The 25,302-nt window shown below is 44.6% G+C and overlaps 2 long non-coding RNA genes across 6 annotated transcripts in view; one reads left to right on the top strand and one right to left on the bottom strand.

Annotated features, from left to right (window-relative positions):
* LOC129058634 (uncharacterized) overlaps window positions 1-21,006 on the top strand; it is a 164,944-nt gene extending 143,938 nt beyond the window's left edge. For 2 of the 3 annotated variants that reach the window (XR_010139355.1, XR_008523898.2), the window contains exon 3: window positions 19,618-21,006. This is a non-coding gene — a long non-coding RNA (uncharacterized LOC129058634). Of the gene's footprint in view, window positions 1-11,646; window positions 11,860-19,617 lie in introns of all 3 variants that reach the window. The other variant, XR_008523897.2, reaches the window with a different exon arrangement.
* Window positions 5,842-25,302, bottom strand: LOC129058633 (uncharacterized). 3 transcript variants are annotated; one of them, XR_008523896.2, is made up of 7 exons: window positions 24,701-25,302; window positions 23,382-23,704; window positions 20,998-21,129; window positions 15,258-15,392; window positions 10,447-10,783; window positions 6,759-6,875; window positions 5,842-6,050 (listed from the first exon to the last, which is right to left on the bottom strand). It is a non-coding gene; the product is annotated as an uncharacterized LOC129058633 (long non-coding RNA). The 3 variants fall into 3 exon arrangements; XR_008523894.2 differs by lacking the exon at window positions 15,258-15,392 and having other exon boundaries at window positions 5,843-6,050; window positions 24,701-25,163; XR_008523895.2 differs by lacking the exon at window positions 10,447-10,783 and having other exon boundaries at window positions 5,843-6,050; window positions 24,701-25,156.

Genomic DNA, 25,302 nt, shown 5'->3' with positions numbered 1-25,302 from the left:
AGGGCTGGGATTACAGGCGTGAGCCACCGTGCCCAGCCTCTATGCAAGTTTATAATCTATGTGAGCTATGTATGTGCGTGCATGTATATATATACGTGTGTATGTGTATGCATATATACACATATGTACATACATACATCATATAGATTGTGATCTTACATCCTAAAACAACTCATTCTGACAGAGTTTATATATATATACGTATATATATACATATATACACATATACATATACATATATACATATATACATATACATATATATACACATATATATACATATATATATATATTTTTTTTTTTTTTGAGACAGAGTCTCCCTCCGTTGCCCAGGCTGGAGTACAGTGGCACGATCTTGGCCCACTGCAACCTCCGCCTCCCAGGTTCTGATTCTCCTGCCTCAGTCTCCGGAGTAGCTGGGATTACAGGCGCACACCACCAGGCCGGGCTAATTTTTGTATTTTTAGTGAAGGTGGGGGTTTTGCCATGTTGGCCAGGCTGGTCTCGAACTCCTGACCTCAGGTGATCCACCCACCTTGGCCTCCCAAAGTGCTGGGATTACAGGCGTGAGCCACTGCACCTGGCCAGATTATATATTTTTTATTTTGCAAAAGAGACACGAGTTTCAGAAGTGATAAGTGACTCTCCTGAGGCCACCCCACTAACTGGTGCTAGAGCTGGGATTCAGACTCCATCCAGCTGGCCCAGAGCTGAGCTTCTCACCCTGCACTGCCCCACCCCCACCACCCCCACCCTCTGATCACCTCCCATCAGCACTGACACAAGAAGGCAGAGCGCAGCTTGCCTGACCTCAGCTGGGAATGTGGGCATTCAGTGACTCTAATGTCTTGGTTCCCTGCATATGTCCATGAATGACCATAAAAGTGCTATAAATACTGATTCGGGGGTTACAAATAAATGTTAGGGAGTAGGTGAATTTGCAAATACAGAACCTGTGAATAATTAAGATCAGCTGTACATTTTTCCCGTTCTTCATGAGAACTAGCCTCCCCTTCTTCCCATCCTTGCCCTTTTCTCCCACAATTTATGTTATCAGGGCTCTGAATTTTTCCAGAGTCGCTAATTAAAAAGCCTCTCCACGGGTGGATCATGAGGTCAGGAGATCGAGACCATCCTGGCTAACATGGTGAAACCCCGTCTCTACTAAAAATACAAAAAAAATTAGCCGGGCATGGTGGAGGGCGCCTGTAGTCCCAGCTACTTGGGAGGCTGAGGCAGGAGAATGGCGTGAACCCGGGAGGCGGAGCTTGCAGTGAGCCGAGATTGCGCCACTGCACTCCAGCCTGGGCGACAGAGCCAGACTCCATCAAAAAAAAAAAAAAAAAAAAAAAGCCTCTCCAAAAACATCATCAAAATATACATCTATGCAGGCTAATGACAGCCCTAAAGAGCCAGATGGACATGCGTGTGTGGACATATGGAGACACATTTGATCTTTGTGGGCCCAGCCAGCACCATTCCTCATGGCTTTGTGAGGACCTGGAAGACAAGGCAGATCATGGGAATGTCTCTGGCCCACATTTTATAGGGTTTCAGAATAAATAGGAAAAAGGGAGTACTAATTTATGGCAAGGGAATTAGGCTGTAAGGAAGATGAATAAAGGTGATCTGCTCAAAATGGACAGGATATTCTGCTAGGGCAGGATAATTTTTGTGGAATTTGAGGAAATAAAAAAGTGTGCAAGTACCTATATCTTGAAAAATTGTATCGTAATTCTTATACCATTATCTCATATCCTGCTCCTTCAATCCCAATCTTTTCACAATAGAATATTATTTTTTCCTATTTTATGGGGATTAAAATGTCTTTTTGCCATGTCTTTTTCACCTAGACTCAGACCATCATTTCTCCAATATTATTGGTTATACATATTGGGCCTATTCAGTGTGGGAGGGGACCACACCAAGCATGAAAACCAGGATGAGAGAATCATGGGGGGTCATCCTGGAGGCTTGACTGCCATGTTGAGTTACTCCCTTGCTCAAGAACTGTCAGTGGTTCCTTATTGCCTGGCTCTAAGGTACAAATTCAGAACTCAACTGATCCTCTTTCATTAACTCCACTTCTCTAAGCCCCATTTCTCTGTCTTATAAGGTTTGCAGGCTGCTGATCCCCACACACAATATGTCCCTCCCCACCTTTGACTATGCCACTGCCCCCAGCTTAAAGCATTCTTCCTACTCATTTCACCATGTCAAGATCATCTTTCTCTGGATAGCATTCTGGACAGGAATAGGAACATCTGGAAGCCTTCCAAGAGATAATAATCTAATGAAAGAGGAAGCCAGGCTCCCAGGTGTCTTCCACTGATGATTTTCAGAGGTCTAAGAAAAGGGACAGTCCAGAGAGCCACTGTAGGGGACAGAGGAAGGAGACTTCTGTCACTCAGATTTGTCCTCAGCTAAGTCACTTATGGGTTTATATTGGAGTCCTGGAGGAGAATGAGAAGCTGGGAGCGAGGAAGCATTCCAAAAGCTGCTCTCCCACTTACTCTGTGAGCCATAAAGCTAAAAGCCATATGAGGTTGGCCCTCATGTGACAAAGTATGATGAAAACAGAGAGAGAGTGAGAATGATAGGGATTCTCAGGGCATCAGAGGCACCAGCAAGGAGATCCTAGCCCAGTGCAGACCCCTGGAAACACCCTCACAGACATCATGGACACTACCAACACGAGTTGGAGCAGGATTGGGGAACATGGTGGCTGCCACAGATGGCCAAGAGAACTTTTCCAAGAGCATATCTGAGCCACTCACTGTGCGCTCCCAGAAGTGATTGCCTTGCAAGAGGCTGGGGGTCCTGCAACAGCAAGCCTGGGTGAGAGCTAAATAAATGTGGGTCTTTGTTACTTACGCGACTCCACTGTACTCCCCAGAGCAGCCCACGTCATTTCTCCTGTGGGGCTGAGAGTGAGTGCAACTCATCCCCTTGGTGGAGCTTCCAAAGGCTTCAGAAAAACAGGTGAATTGTGAGTGGCCCATTTAATTTCAGTAAACAGAGAAACTCATCCCCCTGCAACGTCCCCTAACAAAACCCCTCAGATTGGATCCCTGTGTTGACTGGGAGGAAGAAATGTTTGCATGGTAAAAGGAATTCTTTCTCAAGGTGTCCAACAATGATAGACTGGATTAAGAAAATGTGGCACATATACACCATGGAATACTATGCAGCCATAAAAAATGATGAGTTCATTCCTTTGTAGGGACATGGATGAAATTGGAAATCATCATTCTCAGTAAACTATCGCAAGAACAGAAAACCAAACACCGCACATTCTCACTCATAGGTGGGAATTGAACAATGAGAACACATGGACACAGGAAGGGGAACATCACACTTCGGGGACTGTTGTGGGGTGGGGGGAGCGGGGAGGGATAGCATTGGGAGATATACCTAATGCTAGATGACGAGTTGGTGGGTGCAGCACACCAGCATGGCACATGTATACATATGTAACTTACCTGCACGTTGTGCACATGTACCCTACAGCCTAAAGTATAATAATAATAATAAGAAGAAGAAGAAGAAGAAGAAGAAGAAGAAGAAGAAGAAGAAAAAAACCGTAGGTATTCCACTCCTAGGTATTTGCTCAAGAGAAATAAGATGGCATCATATATCCACACAGAGACTTCTGCATGAATGTTCATAGCAGCCATGTTTGTATCAGGCAAAAATGTAAAACAATCTAAATGTTCATCAACAGGTGAATGAATAAACAAATTCTGGTATATGCATTCAAGGAAATTCCATTCAGCAATCAAAAAGAACTAATGATGCACGCAACAACATGGATAAATCCCAAGATAATTATGCTAAATAAAGCCAAACAAAGATGAGTTAATGCTTTTGATTCAATTTGTGTAAAATTGTAAAAAATGCAGAGTGATTGATAGTGACACAAAGCAGATAAGTGTTTGTACGGAAATGGAGCATGGGAGAGAGATGGATTACCAAGGTGCATGAAGAAACTTTTTGGAGTGATGGATATGTCCTTTATGTTGATTATGGTAATTGTGCATATATGTGGCAAAACTCTTTATATCAATTAAATCTCAATAAAGCTAACTAAAAAAAAAAAAAAAAACAAAAAAAAAAAGGAGGAGGAAAAACTAACTATACCTTTACCTCTGTAAGCAACGGTGGAAAATAGGGGGTGTGGCATTTCTTTGTATCACTGAAGACAAAATCAGCATCTTAATTTATCATCACTCTCATAGCCATTGACAAGGCTGTGATAACATTGAGTCCTTGGCCTCTAAGAGATTTTAATCTGGCAGGGGAATTCTTAAAACAGCATTAGCTGAGTGAGAGCCAAAGTGGGGTCAGGAGAGAGGATGGGGAAGGAAGTGCTGAGGCCTCAGACAACAAAGATGTCAGAGTTCCCAAGAGGGGCCATCTCTGAGGGCCGGATTCAGGGGACCTTGGGGGAAGGGTCACAGGAGCTACATCTCAGGGGCTAGGTTTGGCACGTGGGGTTTAATGCAAAGGAGAGGAAGCCAGGGAAAGGCATTCTGGACCTCATGGGTAAAGTTATAAAAGTTTCCCTAGAATCTCTGCTGGTGTCTGGGACATGTTCAGCCAAGGCCTTTCTTTTGCTGTGAGGGTGCAAATACCAGGTCCAGCCCTGAATGAAAACAGCTGTGTGTCTCTCATGTGCCCCCTACCCCGTGTGTTTCCATTAACTCATCTGCACATTGTTCAATGACAATTATGCTTTCTGGCTACTCACCTATTTAAACCCTCAGACTGTAATGGCAAATACAATAAATCTCCACAGTGGCAACTAAATATTGTTCTGCAGAAACTGTGGCATTTTGAGTCATGATGCTGAGGATGTGAGGTTTGTTGGGTAGATCTCCTAGTGCAGGCCAGGAATGGGTCAGAAACCTGCCCTAGAAAGAACATGTTCTTCAGATGTTACAGGGCAGTGTGGTGACCAGGAGAAACTCCAGACATGTTGAGTGGCACATGGGACCGGTAGACAGCACTAGGTGGAGTCTTGGGAGGACAGCAAGGACCAGGCATGAGGAAACGGTGTCATCTTTACCAGTTCCTGATTTTCCAGTGGCACTTGCAGGCTTAGAGGTGGAGTCACTGCTCTTGGTTAACCAGCCCCAGGGTCCTGCATTATGCCTGTGTTTTCCCTACACATTAAAAAAAAAAGTACCTGTATTAATTCTCCTCATAGTAGGGGGAAAAATAGCCAGGTTTTTGAAAGACTTAGGAGGAGCAGTAGAAAACTGCCTTCCAGTGGCAGTCAAAGAAAGAATGGTTGATCCTCAGTCTGGACTCGTTGCTTTGAGGACAAAGATGGCTTTAGTTTTCTCTTCATAAGATCAAGGGCTAGCAGCCAAACCAACCAGCCAACCCACCAAATACTCTATTTAGTATCCAAACTCTGGCTGCAAATTCATAACTAACCAGCCAAGGGAAAGGCAGAGGGGAATGAATGTTTGTCCAGGCTCAGCAGGCAATAGGCAAGTAATGCTGTGTGCTCTAGGAGAGGTGCAGGCCTTGCTACTGAGGACACGTGACTCTAAGGTTTGCTTTATTACCCCAACCTTTCAGTTGTTAAACATCTTGTGAATTATAAAAGTATGATCCTTATCACATCCCACAAGCCTTGCTGGTTTGGCCATGGTTCCTTATTCCTGCTTGGGGTCTTTACCATTGTCCCTCTACTTGGAATGCTTTTCCCCTGTTCTTCACTTGCATAGCATCTACTTAGCCTTTGGGTCTCAGGCAAATGTTACTCCCTCAGTGAGTCCTATTGGGCTGATCAATTGGGACTGTGTTTGATTGCAATGAGAGAAAACTCAACTTCTGAAGCTTAAACAAGTGGGGTTTATTTTCCTAACTTAAGAGGTAGGCAGAGGTATGGAGTGCAGGCTGATGCTGCAGCTTGATGATGTTGTCAAGAGCCAGGCTTTTCCTGTCTTTCCATCCCTCTGTCCTTACAGTACTTGGCATGCTGCCTCATGGTTGCAAGATAGCTGCCATGCCTCCAGGCATCACCTCTACACTTCAGTCTGGAAGAAGAGGAAAGGACAAAGAAGAAAGGATAAAGAACAAGGGCTGTTACAACTAGGTCTATTTTTTTATCAGAAAAGCAAAATATTTTAGGAAGGCCTAATTAACAGACTTTGGCTTTCATTTTATTGGCCAGAAATAGATTACATGGCCTCTCCACAACCAATCACTGGTCAAGGGAAATAAGAATTCAAAGACTGCTTAGAACGACTTCAAGTCATCCCTTGGGCTGGGTGAAGGCCTGTACTCTCCAAGAAAAAAGGATCCCTAGGTACCTGAAATAATCAGGGTTGTGTTAGCAACAAATGTTGTCTGTTATGTCGTCACTAGCTATCCGATGAAATGAGCCCCTTATACTCTCAATGCCCTTGCTGCAATTTGCCATTATATGTTCATTTGTGTTTACTTGTATAATGCCTAAATGCAGCACTAGACTTAAAGCTGCAGGAGGGAAGATACTATAAATGCTTTGTTCCCTATTCAACACCTAGCATAGCACTGAGCATATGGTAAGCTCTATAGGCATCTTTATTGAACCAATAAAAGAAACAGGCTAGGTGTGGTGGCTCACACCTGTAATCCTAGCACTTTGGGAGGCCAAGGTAGGAAGATCGCTTGAGGCCGGGAGTTAGAGACTGGCTTGGGCACACAGTGAGATCCCATCTCTACAAAAAATACAAAAACTGGTTGGGCATGTTGGTACGCACCTGTAGTCCTAGCTACTCGAGAGACTGAGGCAGAAGGATGGCTTGAACCCAGGAGTTGAGGCTGCAGTGAGCCGTGATTACACCACTGCACTCCAGCCTGGGCAACAGAGTGAGACCCTGTTTCAAAAAAAAAAAAAAAATCCTTGCTAAAGAGGTCATCCAATATGCACAGAAATAGCTGAAATAGCTCCTGTAACAGGGACCTGCTTCTCTACTTTGGCAGCACTTGATGTTTCTGGTTAGAGAATTCTTCCTAATGTTGATCTGACTCTCTGTGATTTCCACCCTTATCATGGACTGAATTGTGTCCCCACGAAATTCATATTTTGAATTCCTAACTCCCAGCGCTTTAGCTTCAGAAGATGACTGTATTTGGAGATGGGGGTCTTTAAAGAGGTAATTAAGGTTAAATGAGGTCACTGGTGTGGGCCCCACTCCAATTTGACTGATGTCAAAGAAGAGATGAAGACAGAGACTTCATGAAGGGAAGACCTAGAGGCCTAGAGGGAAGACCACATGAAGACACATGCGGAAGACAGCCATGGCAAACCAGGGAGAGAAGCCTCAGAAGAAACCAGCTCTGCCGAGACCTTCATCTATGATGTCTAGCTTCCAGAAAAGCAAGAAAATAAATGTCTGTTGTTGAAGTCACCCCATCTGGAATACTTTGTTGTGGCAGCCCTTGAAGACAAGTACAGCCCCTCTCCGTTGCAGACCATCACAATCTTCAAGACACCCATCATATCAGCTCTGCAAAGTCTGTTTTTGTAAATACATTTTGTAGCAGGGCACCAAGTCAGCTCCCCTCTAACTCCAAAACTTGTGTCGTTTTTCTTTATCAAAGCAGCCAAATGGAAGATAGGCAGGGGATTTAATTTGCTTGTGTGCTAGTTTCTTTCCCTGAGGCAATAGTGACACTTTGCATTCTTGATCTTTGCTTGGATTGGTGATAGTAGAACAGTTCTCCCTTGGGTTTTCTTCCAGAGCATTCATGGGTTAACATCCTTTCTCCAATTCTTATAAGCAAATAATAGCCAAATGTGATTCATTCTTGCCCGAAAATGTTGATCCTTAGAATGGATTTATGTAAGTGTCCTGAATACAACAAATTTTCCTTTGTTAGTGATTTGTGGTAGCTAATGTCGTAACAGTGATCTCACTTCAGCAAGATATTGGCTCTCCCCTCATGAGTGGTATGTTGGTCAGCAACCACTACAATATGCTGCATGACAAACTACTTAAATCTTGTTTTAATGCCTATTGGTTGACCAAGGCAGCTCTGCTTCAAGCTGAGGCTCAAGTTCATATTTTCTCTGCATCTCTCATTCTTGACCCAAGATTTGGGGCAGTGGTGACCTGGAGCATAATCATCTAATGATGGAGGTTAGAGTCTCTTGGAGGGGGAGGCAGAAATATGATGGCCCTGAAAATGTAGGCTTGGAGTAAGCATATTTTCACTTCCACTCACATTTCATTGGCTAAGCAGTCACAAGAACAAGCCCAACATGAATGTGTCTGGGGATATCCCTCCTCCAGGGAGGGGATGAAAGGAGTGAATATTTGTTCAACAGTAATCTAATCTACCGCAGGTGGTCAGGGGAGTCTTGGGTAGAGGCCATCAGCCTGGGAAAGCCCTGGAAGCTAGGCTTCCATCAAGTAGTGGGGAGACCCCAGGGAAATTGGGAGTGGATAGATCTAAAGAATGAGGCAATTCTTGACCTTGGGAGGGTACAGAGTTAGAGCCTGAGTATTCAGAACTGTGGTGAAGTCCAAAAGGCCAATGGTGTATCCAAGAGCAGGACTGTGGTCTGGGGAGCCTGCAGCATTTTGGAAGGTACCTGCTGGTGTGAGGATGTATATACCTGTTGGAAGATCCCAGGTCAGGAGGTTATAAAAAATACTCTCGAGGTGCTTCCCTACTTCTCTCTCCATATAGTCCTCTTCACATTTACCCTCCTCTCTGGGGCCCACTTTTTCTCCCTCTTGCTCAACCCTGCTTTCAGACCATATCCCTTCTTCACTTATCCATGCCTCTTCCAACAAAAATGTCCACAAGGCCTTCCATACTGACACCTGTGCATCCTTTGGAGAAACGGATCAACTTGCAATTTGCATGAATGAAACTACATGGGTGGCTGATTTGTAACTCTATCCTGACTTGGAAGCTAAGGATGCAGAGACCCTCAGAGTAACTAGCTTGCTGAGGCTCTCTGAGGTCCTCATATCAGTTAGAGCGAGGCTGGGACCACCACTGTGCTTTGGGGGTTTATCATTTCTACTACTGATGACACACTGTTTTAAAGTTCACTGACTTAAAACAACTATGTATTATTTCTCATGGGTATGCGAGTCAGCTTGGGGTCAGGGACTCTAGGTTGGGCTCAGCTGTGTGGCTCTGCTAGTCTCTGTTGGGCTCACTCATGCACGACTAGCTGGGGCTAGACAGATCTAAGATGGAGCTGGAAAGTGGCCCTGCTCCGCACATCTCTCTTTCCCTTCCTGTACTGATGGGCTAGCCCAAGTGTGCCTTTCTCAAGGCAATCACAGAAGTGCAAGAGAACAAACAGAAGTGCTTTCAAGGCCTCTTGAGGCCTAGACTCAGAATTGTCATACTATCTGTCATTCAGAGGTCCCCAAGACCACCTGTAAATTCACTGATTCACTGGAGGGACTCACAGAACGCAGCAAAGCTGTTATACTCATAGTTACATTTTACTATAGGAAAAGGATACATATTAAATAAGCCATGGAGAAAAGGTGCATAGGAGACAGCAGGTGCAAACTTCCAGCTGTCCTCTCCCAGTGGAGTTGCACAGACAGGGCTTAATTCTCCCAGCCAGGATGTATGGCAACGTACATGGAACATGGCCACCCAGGGAAGCTCACTCCAACCTTAGTGTCCAGGGTTCTTATTGGGGTCTGGTCACATAGGCATGGCTGACTGCCCATGTGGTGGGCCTTAGTTTCCAACTTCTCCAGAGGTCACCTGAATACTATGTGGCTCACAGCCCCCGCCATAAATCTCATTTAGTGTAGACTATGTGACATGACCCACGGGCTCCAGCTAAACAATGACATTCTTATCAGGCTGACACAGGCCAAAACTTGCTTTGGAATGGGCAGGTTTGGACCACCCAGGTGTGCTGAGTTAATCCTTCATTGCACAGCATCCTTCTGCCTCCTTCTATTGGCTAAAGCACCGCTGACACAGCTGAATCCAGGCAGATTGGGAGGGCACTACAGTCACATAGCAAAGGGCATGGATTCAGAGAGAGGTGGCGATCTGGGGCCATTAATGCAATTCACCGTGAAGGCCCCACCTGGGCTGAGGCGTGGGCTAGCACATGGGCAGCCACAGGTGGCTCATCCTAGTCTTATCGTTGCTGGGACATAATACATACTCACATCTCTGTGCTGTGCTGTTCTCCACCTTCTCACAACCTCTCATCTATCCAGAAAGTTCCAACTCAAATTTCAAGACTTTCCTCCTCCATGAAGCCCTCCCTGGCTACCCCAGCTGACAGGGGCCTCCTCGTGAACAGATGATGATGAAACTAATGATCATGGTTTTACCTTGTCTAATGCTTTGAGATGGGGAGACCGCTCCTTTGTCACACTTTCTGATTCTTTGTCTGTCCCCTTCTCCTGATCATCCTCAAACTCAATTTCACCCAAGATAATGACTTACTCAGTTCCAGGTTTGCTTCGGAGACTCCCAGGCCCAGCCGTCTGGTTGTATTCCTGACTGAGGCCTGTTCTCTGCCAGGAGTGGAAAGTGCAGATCCATTCTTCTGACTGCGGTTTCCAGTCCTCAGTTGGCGCATTCCCCACTTGATTCTTCTCCTCCCCCATGCGGAGGCTATTTCCATTGCAGCGCTAAAGTAGTTCGAACCCCTTACAATCCAAGCTCCATTTCCCAGGCTTGCAAAATGCTTTATGAGCAAAGATATTGCCTTCTCCTTGGTGCCCAGGGTGTGCAGGTGGGGGAACAATTCATATGGCCTGAATCACAGCAACTCCTGGGCCTGTCCCAAAGCAAAACCAAGACACCTGATTGTTTTATTGGACCTTGAAGATGTCCACTGCCTCTTCCTAAATGCCACCTCCTCCATGAAACCTACCTTAATCCCTTAGTGGGAAGGATTTCTCCCCAATCTAAAAAATTACGTCTCACAACACATTCTTCTTAAGTGCCCCATCTCCCCCACCATGTTGTAGGTAATCTAAGGCCAGGGACCATATCTGTTCCCTCCATGAGACCCAAGGCTTAGGGCACTGTTCAGTGATAGCTGGTAAATGGCCTCAAACAGCCTCAGTCTCTAAAAGTCAAACTGGGTAGAGAAAGAAGAGGTCAGACGATCTCTATGTCCAACCCATCCTTGCAGGTCCACAGCCAAGGAGCAGGTGAGGCCACTCGATGGGGATACTGAGGCTGAGAAGGGGCCTCACGGTGCCAGGAGAGTGGCCAGTTGGGCAATAGGGAACTCGACTCCCTGACAGTGGGGATTTGTTTTAGTCACCTTTGTATCTCAGGACTTAGTAAAACGCCACCCACCAAGAAATACCAAGACTAAACAAAGCCATGAGTGAGGAGCAGGCAGCAAGTTGGAAGCCAGAGGAGCAGGTAAAATCAGGCACTAAAATTATAGATGGGACCAAAGCAAGTGGTTTCTTTAATTTTTTTTTTTATTTTTCATTATTATGGGTGCATAATAGTGTATATATTTATAGGGTAAATGTGATGTTTTGAAACAGACATGCAATGTGTAATGTAATCACATCAGAGTAATTGTGGGCATTAATAAAAAGATCTTGAAAGGCTGAAGTTGGGGGTGGGATAGAAGAAGCCTACAGAATGAATCTGGTAGGCTTCATTTTCTTCCTCCAGGGTCTGGGCTGTGGCCCTTAAGCAGCAGCTCACCCACCATCACCCCCAGGCTGTACCTACGTCGGAGACTTCGATAGCGTTTAGGAAGGAAGCTCTGGCTTGCCCCCATCGATACTCAGGCATCAACTCATCCATGGTGGCACCATGTTTACAGGGCCACCAGTGGCCGGGGGTGTCTTGGGAAGACCAGACCAGTGGAAGCCTCAGTTAAAGGTAAGAGAAGCTCCCGGGTGCTCTAGAGAAGTGCTTCTCAAACCTGAATGTGAGCACGAGCCACTTGTGGATTTTGCTAAAATGCTGATTCTGGTTTGATAGGTCTGGAGTAGGGCCTGAGATTCTACCTTCCTCACAAGGTACCTGGATGTTGCTGACGCTGCTGGCTCGAGGACTTTATTTGAGTAGTGAGGGGCCAGACTAGCAATGGATCTTAATGCTGGCTGCAAACAATCACCTGGGGGAGCTTTAAAAAATACCAATATCTGTTGCCAATGGTGGGATGGCCTGCCATCGTGTGGGTGGTTCTCCAAGTGTGGTCCCTGGACCCACTGCATCAGCATCACCTGCAAACTTTCGAGAAATGCAAATCTCAGGCCTCACTCCACACCTCCCAAATCAGAAACTGTGGAGTAGGACCCAGCAACGTGGGTTGTAACCAGCCCTCCAAGTGCACGCTGTAGTTTGTGAACCTCTGCATTTTTTTTGCATTCTAATCTTATGCAATGGGAGGTATACAACATCACACAAAATCATTTATGTGAGGTTCTTACTGGACATATTTGACTGAATCTAGTCATGAGGAAATTATGACTTTCTCAGGCTTAATAATGCTGTGTGGTTTTGCAGGAGAATGTCCGTAGTCTTACGGGAGGTGTGCTGCAACATTTAGGGGTGAAATGTGTATTTTCTTCAGCGACTTTTGAATGGTTAAAGGGAAATATGTGTGTGTGTGCGTGTGTGTGTGTGTGTGTGTGTGTAATAAGAGAGATGGAGTAAAATTTCACTTTGTTGATTCAAATGTGTACCCGGTATTCAGGGCCTTGATTCTATGGTAGCTTGTCTTAAACTGTGGTCATAAAACCACCTGCATCAGAACCTCTAGGTTGCTGGTTTAAAATGTAAATCCTGAACCTCATTTATACATAGGAATCGGGGTCTCTGGGGTAGGGCCTCAGGTAGGCACCATAGAGGGTTCAGAGCTAATATTTGAGAGTCATTGTTTGACACTCTTTGTCGGAGAGTATTAGGTCACCAATCCAGACTGCTACAGGGTCCAGGAGGTAAACTGAACAAGTGAAGCAGCAGCTGGTGTAAGGCAGTCGACGCTGGTGGGGACTGCAGCAAATGACAGAATGTATGCCCAGTTTAAAGCTCCAGCTTCCAGCTGACTGGGATAGAATGTCTTGCTAGTGCTGCTCAGTGTTGCTAGATCTTTCTCTCTTTTTTCTCAAGATACATCAGAAATCTGGAGTTTTTAATGTGAAACCCCTCAATTTTAAAATGTTGGTGACTTACTTAAAAAGTATTGAAACACCACTGAAGTGAAACAAAACATTTCTGGAGATAGTATTCAGCCTACTGACCACTCGTTTGCAATCTCTGGCATGGACTTAGCTAAGCAACCAGAGTACTATGAGGGCCATGGTTCAAGGGTTCCCTAGCTCATCAGAGAAGAATTCCACAGCTTGTACTCTGATCATGTTGCCATGTCCTTGAACAATGACTTCCTCTGCAGGAATCTTCCCGAAGTTCCCCTACTGTTCATTAATGGTGTGATCTGTCCACAGTTTCCCTTCTAGGCTGTTAGTTGGCGGAGACAGGACTGTTTAGTGGCTGAAGCTGGGTGGCACAGCATACCAAGTGTTCCTTGGCCTGCAGCCCAGAAGCCCCTGGTGCTCGATTTTCCTGGACCACAGTGCGTCTTGCTCACTGAAACCCTTATAGAACAAACAGCTGGAAAGTTGTTTGCTGAGCCCAACCTGGGATTGGGACAGCAAGAGAACTTGTGTGGACAGCCCTTTCATTCTAAAGGGTTTTTCTTCCCATGTTGGGCACTTCCTGCAGCTCCCAATCCAATAACCATGTCAACTGTCCACAGATCCCAGGATACCGAGTCTCTGGTCCCATCAGTTCCATTAATCTATTGTATGAACTTGAACCAGTCACACCCTCTCTGCACTATCAGCTCCTCTCCTGTGGAAGGAGCCTATTGTCAGTGATTTTTCAGCAGCAGAGCTCTTTTTAAATAATTCTACTGAAGTTTTCCAGCAAAACCCCAAAATAAAATCAATGCAATAAAGGCTTTCCTCAGGAAGTTTAATTCTTCCAAGGTTGACTGGTACATGTCAATGTTTGCCAAACCCCACATGCATCTATAAGGTCCTAGGGAACAGAGTTTGAAAATTATGGGGCCTGCTCAAAGTCTTTTTTTAAAATTTGGAAATGCCATATCTAAGATGTTTTCGAGCAATTTCCTCTAGGTCTCCCATTAGTTCACACATTAACTGCAACTGCAAGGAAGTCCACCTCTCTGAGGCATTTATTGAAGCCTCCTGCTTACACAGAACAGTACTAGATGCTGCAAAGGGAAATAGCCATGGCCTCCAATTTCCATGGCCTCCAATTTAGGGTTATGGTTGACCTGGGGTGTCAAAGAGGAAAGGAACCTTGGACATATTCTAATCCTGTATTTATAACCTATTCTAACCCATGGCCTCTTTCTGATACATATAAAAATCTCACAGGCTCAGAGCTTTTGATGTAATCCCCACCAATGGTTTGAGAAAGCTTTTGTACAGCTTTGCCTTCTGTAAATTATATTATGAAAACAATAGATATTGTTTTTTTATGTTCCATACAAAAATTATGTAACAGTGTATTATTGACTTGGCGCGGTGGCTCACGCCTGTAATCCCAGCACTTTGGGAGGCCAAGGCGGGTCGATCAGGAGGTCAAGAGATCAAGACCATCCTAGCCAACATGGTGAAACCCCATCTCTACTAAAAAGACAAATAATTAGCTGGACGTGGTGGCACACACCTGTAGTCCCAGCTACTCAGCAGGCTGAGGCAGGAGGATGGCTTGAACCTGGGAGGTGGGGCTTGCAGTGAGCCGAGATTGCGCCATTGCACTCCAGCCTGGGGACAGAGCGAGACTCTGTCTCAAAAAATATAAATAAATAAGTAAAATAAAGAGTGTATTATTGACCTTGCATTTTCCAAAATATGTACGTGCTACCCCAAAGAATGTGATACACTTCCTTCATCCCCTGCTTTCCACCTTTACCCCACCGTCATCTATTGACAATAACTGACTCCGTTCATTCTTTTTCATTTATACTTGCACCTTGGTTTCCTCAACTATAAAATGTGAGGACATACTATGGGGAGTTGGAGCAGGGGATTGGTGAGGATACAGGTGAAACAAGGTTGGCCTTGAGTAGATAACTGTTGAAACTGGGTGATGGGCACATAGGGATTCATTAACTCTTCTTTCCATTTTTATGTTATGAAATTTTCTATAATAAAAAGGTTAACATGATGGTAATTTATATAATAAAAACATTAAAATGGAGATAATGTTATTGATTTGCAGGTTGATATTGAGTATTTTACCCAGTTGCAAGCCAAGAAGTACTTTGAACAGCATCTTCATTTGCTGCAGCCACATCTGACCTTGGTTCCAATACCAAGTTGCCACTTCCTGACTGTAAACATTTGCGGCTATACCGGAATCTCACAATGTGCCCCCTGAAAAAAGACAAGGAAATGCAGCAGTCCAAGCCCCTAACTGGAGGAAGCTCCCAACTCTGGGGACTTACTCCTTCACTCATCTCCTGCCAGCAGCAAATGGAGCTGGTCTGGGCTATGGAAAGGCCCTGAGCGCAAAGGGTTAACACGCTGCCCCTGGAATGACTGGGCTTTCCCTCAATTGGTGCTGCCTTTCAGGCCCACGCCTGCCTGATGATTCTTGGTGTAGGTTAAAGGACCATGAATTTGTGGCTCCTGAGTGCATGGTAATGAGCTCAAGCACCAAAAATTGAGAAGTGGTTATGCTTGGCTTCTCCATCCAGGTTGAAATAGCTCACCTGTATCCTGAGTGGTGAAGAAAGGGCTTTGGGAACACTGGATACCTGAGGATGGGCAGTATAGCCTCCAAGAAAAAAAGGAATCAGAGGCTGGTACTAACTAAAGAATCTGTGAGGCTGGGCACGGTGGCTCATGCCTGTAATCCCAGCTACTTGTTAGGCTAAAGCAGGAGAACTGCTTGAACCTGGGAGGCAGAGGTTGCAGTGAGCCAAGATTGCACCATTGCACTCTAGCCTGGGCGACAGAGCAAGACTCTGTCAAAAAAAAAAAAAAAAAAAAAAAAATCTGTGAGGCTCAAACATGGGGGTGAGGGGTGAGAAAAGGGCACCAAAAGGACTGACATCTAAATAATCTGTCAGTGACAAAATGGCTTCCAACTAATTAAACATAGAAAAACCTCCTTTAGGGAAGATAATCCTATTGGATCTGCTTGGAAGATTTTTCCAGCCAGCCTCTGCCTCTTGGAGCTTCAATTAAAAGCTGTTTAGCAGATGGCAAATTCTGAGTTACAAAGTTAGACTTTTTGGCAACGATATGTGCTTTTGCTTTCCCAGGGGATCCTGGCCACATATGGCCCTGGAAGAGGCGCGAGAGCTCTTTCTTGGCACACAGTAGAGAGCTCCTCTCCCAGCTTAACACACAGATGACAGGCATTTCAACATAACCATCAAGGGTGGTGAGCAAGAAGGGATTTTCAGTTAATTCAGAAATATTGGGTCCCTGGAAATCATAATATATCAGGGCTGGAAGGGAACTCGAATAGCGTCTAGTACAACCTCTTCTTCTTACAGAATGAGGGCACTGAGCCTTGGAAGAGGTTATGCAATTTATCTAAAGTTGCCCAGCAGGGGAGAAGCAGAGTCAGGATCGGGCTTGTGCTTATTTACCATAGAAGCACTTCTCTATTCACTTGGAGGACTGTGTTCATTGCCTGACCCTTTCCTTATAATCACGAGGCTCCTGAAGAGATATTTTACCAATGACCTGACAAATTTGCCAGGAGAAGGCCTTTGAAAGGGTCATTCATCCACATGTCCACCTCCTGCTTTATTGCAGGACAAAACCAGCACCCTCTGAAATGGAACTTCATTACTCTTCAAAGCTTTCTACTATAGTTGAAGTCACGGTTTCTCTTGGGTGCTGTCAAAGAGAAACAGAACCGGACACTAAATTAAAGATCGGGGGACAGGTTTTATTCAGTAAAATTACAGTAGAGGAGGGAACTCAGTATAACCTGAGCTCAAAGAGTATAACTCTATCAAAACAAAAAGTAGGAGGCTTTTTAAATGCTGGGGTGTGCTAAAGGAAAAGTGCTGAAGGACGTTAAGGGGGATGTTGACGTGATTGGGCACCTGTGTTTGCTAACTGATGCTGATTGAAGGGATGCTCCTAGTCTCCCACAGAGACTGGGAAACAAGAAGACAAGAGACTTATCTTTCTCTTATTTTCATTTTTAATTTCATTAGAGACAGGATCTTGCTCTGTGGCCCGGGCTGGAGTGCAGTGAGCTCACTATAACCTTGAACTCTTGGGCTCAAGTGATCATCCTGCCTCAGCCTCTTGAGTGGCTAGGACTACAGACATAGTTCACCATGGCTGGCTAATTTTTAAATTCTTTTTATAGAGACAAGGTCTCACTATGTTGTCCAGGCTGATCTTGAACACCTGGCTTCAATGGAGCCTCCATTCTTGGCCTCCCAAAGCACTGGGATTACAGGTGTGAGCCACTGTGCCTGGCCCCCTCTCTTTCTTACATTGCAAAGTGATGGCTCCCAGGTCCTTGAAAAATACATGGGTTGTAAGAGATACACCACAAAAGGACTGAAGTAGGATTTACAACGGCAAGTTTTTCAAAGTAAGTTTTTTGTTGTTGTTGTTGTTGTTGTTTTTTGAGATGGAGTTTCACTCTTGTAGCCCAGGCTGGAGTACAATAGCACGATCTCAGCTCACTACAACCTCCACCTCCCAAGTTCAGGTGATTCTCCTGCCTCAGCCTCCTGAGTAGCTGGGATTACAGGGGTGTGCCACCACACCCGGCTAATTTTGTATTTTTAGTAGAGACAGGGTTTCTCCGTGTTGGTCAGGCTGGTCTTGAACTCCTAACCTCAGGTGATCCACTCGCCTTGGCTTCCCAAAGTGTTGGGATTACAGACGTGAGCCACCGCGCCTGGCCCAAAGTAAGTGTTTTAAGAAATAAAGGTCAGGGGCCTATAGTCAGGCATTGGAACAAATACTAAATTCTTTTGGCAGCAACAAGCTTTCTCAGGCAGGAACTTAAGAGAGCTGGGGTTCTCATCCTAGGGACGTGACCTGGAGCTGTTAGAAACTACATCAGTGTTAGTTTGTGCTGAGAGTCTGCAGTTCTCATAGGTCAAAGTAGAGGCCTAGCTGAAAGGAGGGCTCAGTGGAGCCAGACTCAAGTTCGGTCAAGGATAGAGTCATTATCAGTGCTGATGACACTTCCACTGCTCTGTTAGGAAGTTGATTAAAATATTTTTCCAAATTTGTCACTAGAGTTTAAGCCTATTTCTGTCCATTCCTTACGGTGGCTGGAAGTTGGTTCACATTCTATTTGTTACCGCTCTTCATCTATTTACAATCGACCTTTCTCAAACTGGATTTTAAGTTGTTTGAAGGCAGGGCCCACCCATGTATTACATCTTTTGAAAATTTTCCATTGTACTAGTAAGCAGCTGACTTGATAATCATTAATCGACCACAATCCCAGATTATATTCCATTTTCAATTGTCCTAAGCAACATTCTATGGTAAGCCCGTAGCCTATTTCTATAACAATCTCTGTGACTGTTTTCCCCTGAACCCTCTTTAATATGAGGGCTAAAATAAGGCTCATTCACACACCTCTGTATATTTCATGAGTACACTGTCTTCACAAAGATCCCCAAGAATTCAATTCATCAAAATTTTACTGAACAGCAGCTATAGGTCCCAGGTGCTGGGGAGAGAGAGATCAATAGGTCAAGGTTCCTGCTCTCAAATAGACTAGTGGGGGAGACTGACAATTAAATCAATGATTCCGGTACTTAGTGAGAAGCTCTATGATGGAAGTGTGTGCACATAACAGGGACTCTGATTTAGTTTGGGTGGCAAATGGTTAAAGAAAGTCTCCCAGAAAAGACAATATCGGCCTGAGTTGGGTTCCCTAGAAGCAGAGCCTGAGAAGCGAAATCCTGTATAAGTGATTTATCAAGGGACAACTCTCGGAAGAAACCTGTAAATAAATGACGGAAGCAAGAGAGAAGCGGGCGAAGCTAGGCAAAGATGTGGCTTCTGTTAGTCTAGCTGCAGTTTGACCGAAGGGGACACGTGGAGTGTGTGGCTGCACAACAGAGCTGTCCCACTTTGAGTCAAAAAGGCCAGACCTGACTATTCCTCATCAGTCAGTCATTGGCTGCAGGCTGCTCCTGGGGGAGAGCGCCTAATATCCTACCTAATTCTGGGAGAGAAGGCGCCTGTTGATGATAGAGGGTGAGTCTCTGAAGAAGGATGTCCCTTGGAGCTGTTAGAAGCCAACACTCACAGACAGCTGGAAGGATAGGTGTGCCTGCCCAGCTAACAGAGATCTGAGCAGCATGGCACCAGCCTCTGATACAACACCTGAACTCACTCTTGAAAGGGCAAGGCAGTGAAAATTAATTATATGAGGTATCTGGGAGCTGGCACGGTAGGGCATTCCAGGGCAAAGTTATAGAGGGAAGAGAGAACGTGATGCATTTGGAAAGAGCAAGTGGTTTGGGATAGATGGGGTGGATTCAATACTGGATTTTTTGAAGGCTGTGTGTGTGTGGCAGCAGTGAATATCAGTGGGCAAAGACCCCATGCCCCATCATAAGTAATTGATGTCTACCCTTTCCCCACCTTGCAGGAGATGGAGCTATAGTCACTGGAGAAACTGAACTGAGGATGGATGAGAACTCCAACCAGGACACACAAGAGGATGACCAGCTGAAGTTAAGTGACACTGAGTGGCTCCAATACACAAGGTTGTGTGAGTTTCTTCTCTAGTAGTAGGAGATATTTATCAAATCTTCTCAGGCCCATTTCTTTAAAGAGGAACTTGATTTGTTCACCTGTAGTCAAATGCCCCGAGAAGCCCAAATACAGTCATCTGCTACTCTGTGATTATTTCCACAGCCTGTGACTCTCACCAGAGGTCATCTAGCCAGACTGGTTGCACAGGATCTTGAGCTCTGCCTGGTGTTCACAAATTGATAAATTGGTATTTTGTTCTGTTTTTCTCTTTTCTTGAGAAGTTGCTTTCTTTTGAAAAGATGGACACTGTTGTAGTCTCTCCCACTCCCAACTCCTCTGGGACCTCGGTCTTCCACACGTTCTCAAAAATAATAGCTAAGTGTTTTGCAACAACACTTATCAACTCTTTAAGTCTCCCACTTTGCTAGTTTGAATCTACACATCTTCAAACAATTTTTCCTCTATGGAGTGTAATTTGACACATACTTTTCCACCCAAGGGAGGTGATAATTGTCTTGGTCTGTGATTATGGTTAATTCTTTTATAAATATAAATGAATAAAGTTGCATGAACTAAGAATCTACTCTGAAACTAACACTTAAAGCTGCCAAAAGATTATAAAAGGCTTTTGTTGCAATAGTGTGTTAGTGTAGACTCAAATGTGATTGGATGTGACCAAACTAATATTGATACACGGTTGAAAGGTATAAAATAGGTTGACAAATGCAAAATTACAAATCAGCTTCTGAACTCCACAGATGTCATGATGAGCAGTCTATCCTTCAACCAAAATAGTTTTTCATATCCTCAGGAACTTTTTGGCTTTCATTTTTACTTTGTTGGTATTCCCATGTACTTTTTAGGCCATTGTATCCATTCATTCACTCATTCTTCCATTCCACAATTCTATTTTGAAGCTCCTCTTTTGTAGTAGACATGGTCATGTGCTGGACATACAACAGTGGACAAGGCATTCAGGGTCCCAGCTCTCATGGATCTCACAATTCAGAAGGAGAAACAGACATCGAGCATATCATTTTAATAATATTTACATAATCACAGTTGGGGCAGTTTTAAGAAATAAAAACACAGTAGTGCTCTGATGATCTATTACTGCATAACAAACCATCCTAAAACTTAGTCTTACAACAATGACAATAGATTGCATAGTATTGAGCAGTCAACAGAGATAGCTCATTCCTGCTCTACTTGGCATTAGCTAGCATGGCTCAAAAGCAGGGTACTGCTATCATTTGAAGGAAAACACACTCACCTGTCTGGCAGTTAATGATGGCTGGCAGCTGGGACCTCAGCTGGAGCTGTCAGATGGAATACATACACGTGGCCTCTCCATGTGGCCTGGGCTTCCCCACAGTATGGTGGCTGAGTTCCCACGGTGTGTATCCTGAGAAGGATCGTGGTAGAAACCACATTCCTTTATGACCTAGACTCAAAGTCACACATCGTTGCTTCTGCCCCATTCTAGTCAATATTGCAAACAGAAAGTATTGCACCATTTCAAAGGGAGGGGAAATAGACACCACCTCTTGATAAGGGAATGGCAAAATTTTGGAATAGCATGTAGGATCAAAAGTATAGCTGTGGTGATTTTTTCAAAATACAATTTCTCTCAAGTGCCTATGAGAAAGCTAAGAACCTATCAGAAGGAATCAAGAAGGTGTTTTTAAGCTGGGACCTGGAGGGTGAATAAGACTAAGACAGATAAAAAGGGAAGGAGTAGGGGAGAGGAGAGAAATGTTCCAGACAGTGGATCCTGGCACAGAATGAGCTTGGCTATAAGAAGAACTGAAAGGAAGCCAATGCGGCTGCAACATTCATAATAAAATGAATGAGGAAAAGTTCATAATAAAAAAGTTGCAGCAACTTGAAAGTGCTTAGTAGGGACCCTCCAGCTACCATCAGGTAATGTCATGCTTAACCAACCTACACCTAGTCTCTTGGTTACCTCTGCCTGCATAACAAACTATCTCGAACTTACTGGCATACAGGAACGACATCATTTATTTTTATTATTTTCTCTCATGGTTCTGGAGGTTGACTGGGTTCAGCCAGATACCTTTCACTTGGGGCCTCTCACGTTGCTGTAGTCAGGTGGTGGCTGGGCCTGGAGTGACCTCAAAGCCTTTCTCACTCACATGTTTGGTACCTGGACTGGGAACACTCAAATAGCTGGAGCTAGACCAGGTGTTGCTGAGCATGCATCTGTTATTCCCACTCTCTCACTCTCTGGTCTTTCCATGTGGTCCCTCCAGCACAGCAGCTCCTGAGTAGTCAAACTTCTTAGAGGGTGGCAGATGACTCCCAGTACAAGTATCCCAAGAAAAACCAGGAGAAGTTGCATGGCCTTTTCTAACCTAGACTTGGAAATCAGGTAGTGTCACTGCTGTCCCATGCTATTCACTCAGGTGATCACAAAAGCCTGGCCACTGTCAAGGGGAAGGGACAAAGATTTTTTTTTTTTTTTTTAAAGATGGAGTTTTGCTTTTTGCCCATGCTGGAGTGCAACAGCACGATCTTGGCTCACTGCAACCTCCGCCTCCCACGTTCAAGTGATTCTCCTGCCTCAGCTTCCCAAGTAGCTGGGATTACAGGCACTCAGCCAACAGGCCCAGCTAATTTTGTATTTTAGTAGAAACAGGTTTTTACCATGTTGGCCAGGCTGGTCTCGAACTCCCGACCTCAGGTGATCCACCCGCCTTGGCCTCCCAAAGTGCTGGGATTACAGGCGTGAGCCACTGTGCCCAGCCGGGACATCAACTTTTTGATGATAGGAGTGTCAAAGAATTTGCAGACATGTTTTAAAACTACAACACTTAGGGTAACCATATAACTCACTGTCCAAAGCAAGATACTTTTGAGAGTCAAAGTGGGCACTTTTCAGGCATGAGCTAGGACTGTCCTTGGGAAACCAAGACATGTGGTCACCCCACTGCCATGCCCGCACAGTGAGAGCACAAGCTCTCTTAAATTCTTTTGTCTTTCTGACATTCATCATGTCATTTTTAAACATATGCTTTACTCATTGAAATTGGTTTTAAATTTTATTTTCTGTTTCTTTATTTTCTGTTTCTTGCTTTTAGATGATGAATGTTATGTTGAGGTCACCTTTTCATAATGAAACTGGAACTTGAGAGCTACAAATCTTGCCCAACAATATCTTTCATGCAAGCTGGGACAGCTGCTGGCACTGTGGATATAAGTGCTTAGGATGCCTTCTCTCTTAGATGAGAGAACCCCAAGCAATGGAAGAATTTGCTTCAAGAAATGCTTTTTAAAAATCTCACTTTTTGGCTAAGTGGTAAAAAACACACACACACACAGTGATGACTCATCAATTGACATCAAATCCTTCATCCCAAAAAAGTGTTTTTATAAGAAGTGGGTGTTTTTTTCTTTCCCCAAAGGCAGACTGCATAATATTTGGTGCCTCTCTTTTCTGAATAATTTATTCCGTTTCAGTGGAAATTGACAGTTTCAGACTGGAGCCAATAACATTTTGTTTTCAGAGCTATGCATGGTACCCCCATTATCCAGGGATCTGCTTTTGCCTACAACCCTAAGGGGAGTTCAGCCATCACACCATTTCACACCAACACAATTCCCCTCTTCCTCCCTTCCCTTTGACCAGCTACTAACCTGTTCTTCTGAAGACCCTGGAGCAGAATAAATGCCTAGAGAGAGCATTTGGAGACAGCATCCAGGTATAAAAAAGCATGGCAAGTTTATTGTTTTTCAGGTGCCCAATCACAGAATCAATCCATATCTCCTGACCCAGGTACTCCACTCAGAAGTCTGTTCTTTTCACAGCTCTCCTCCACAAAACATTTTCTTTCTGTTGTTTCTTTCCTAAGACTCTACAACTCTGAAAGAAAGCAACGTGATTCATTTCCGATCCATGAAAGTAAATATCCTATTCCATTCCATTTGTCTTCTTGGAAGCTTCCACAAATGTCTCCTTGCTAGAAAACAAAAATACAAAACTTGTACTCATTTCTGTTCCAGACTGAAATACATGGGAAACTTTTATGGGTCCTGGACTATAGTCTGGCCTTCATGAATTAAGAATGTATTTAAGAGAGATACAATAGAGTTAAGACTAGGAAAATAGTTTAAAAAACTTCTCAGGTTGAAAACAGCAGCATCCAACAGCTGCTCAGATCAAGAGCAGGACTGGACTTAGGGTGACCAACTGCTATGGACTGAACTAAAATACATATCTTGAAGCCCTAACCTCTGATGTAATGGTATTATGAGACAGAGCCTTTGGAAGATGATGAGGTTTAGACGAGGTCATAAGGGTGAGGCCCTCATGATGGGATTAGTGTCCTTATAAGAAGAGACACCAAATACCAGATCTCTCTCTCTCTCCCCCCCATACCCCACTGTCTAGCACATGAGGACACAAGAAGAAGGCATCTGTTTACACACCAGGAGGAGAGACCTCACAAGAACCCAGTCATGATGGCACCTTGATCTTAGACCTCCAGCCTCCAGAACAGTGAGAAAATAAATTTCTGTTGTTTATGCCGTCCGGTTTAATGGTATTCTGTTACGGCAACCTGAGCTGACTGAGACATCAACGGTCCCAGTTTTCCTGGAACTGAGTGGGGATCCTGGGATGTGAAACTTCCAGTTTTCTAACCTAGAAAGTCCTGGGGGCACCGGGGCAAGTTGGACTGTAGTCCTCTACCCCTGCTGCTCTGTCTCAAAGAGCCAGGGTCTGCCCAGGAACAGGAAGAGGAGGCAAAGATGCCTCAGCCAGGCCTAAAGGTGAAAGCACAAAGCCAGAGGGGCTGTCAGGCAATTAGACTTACAGGTTCAGAGGTGCTAAGGAGTGCGTGGGACAAAAGGCTCACGGTGATTAAGGTGAACAATATTCTTAACAGTGAAACATATTAAGGCGAAACTCCAATCTACAATGAAGTAATCGTTTAACTTCGTAAAACAAATTCCACCTGAACTTCTGGAGTCTCTTTCAGGTCCTTCCCAGTGAGAATCCTTGGGAGTTAGGGGTGGTCTGGGCTTCTAGTCAAATCCTGGGCTTCATTCCTGTTCCTCTCATAGGCTCCAGGACCTCTCTCTCCATCCATCTCAGGGATAGGACGTTAATTGTTCAAGCTTCCTTTTTGTCCTCGCTGACCTTCCGTACCCCTACACGGCTTCAGACCAAGACGACATGCTCCCTGTGCTACCTTGTACTGAAATGCCTGGCGGGTAGAGTGGGTGGGATATGGGGGATGGGCAGTTAATAGCATCATGGAGTCTCCTCCCCAGGTCTGTCTTCAAGAAAAAAAATACCCAAAAGTTGGGAAAAAGGCAAAAAGATGCATGACCTTCACTGTCAAGCCTGCATATGGGCCATGCGACTTTCTAGTAGAATTATTATTTATTCTTGATTTATGATTTTACAGTTCTAACAGTTCTCAAAGGTTAGCTGTTAGTTTGTCGAGAAGCACTAAGATACAAAGAGGTGTTTTTTTTTTTTTTTTCAGACGGAGTCTCGCTCTGTCGCCCCGGCTGGAGTGCAGTGGCATGATCTCAGCTCACTGCAATCTCC

This window comes from Pongo abelii, chromosome 2, assembly GCF_028885655.2.
Source record: "Pongo abelii isolate AG06213 chromosome 2, NHGRI_mPonAbe1-v2.0_pri, whole genome shotgun sequence".
NCBI lineage: Eukaryota > Metazoa > Chordata > Mammalia > Primates > Hominidae > Pongo > Pongo abelii.
This window is presented reverse-complemented; position numbering and strand designations above follow the sequence as displayed.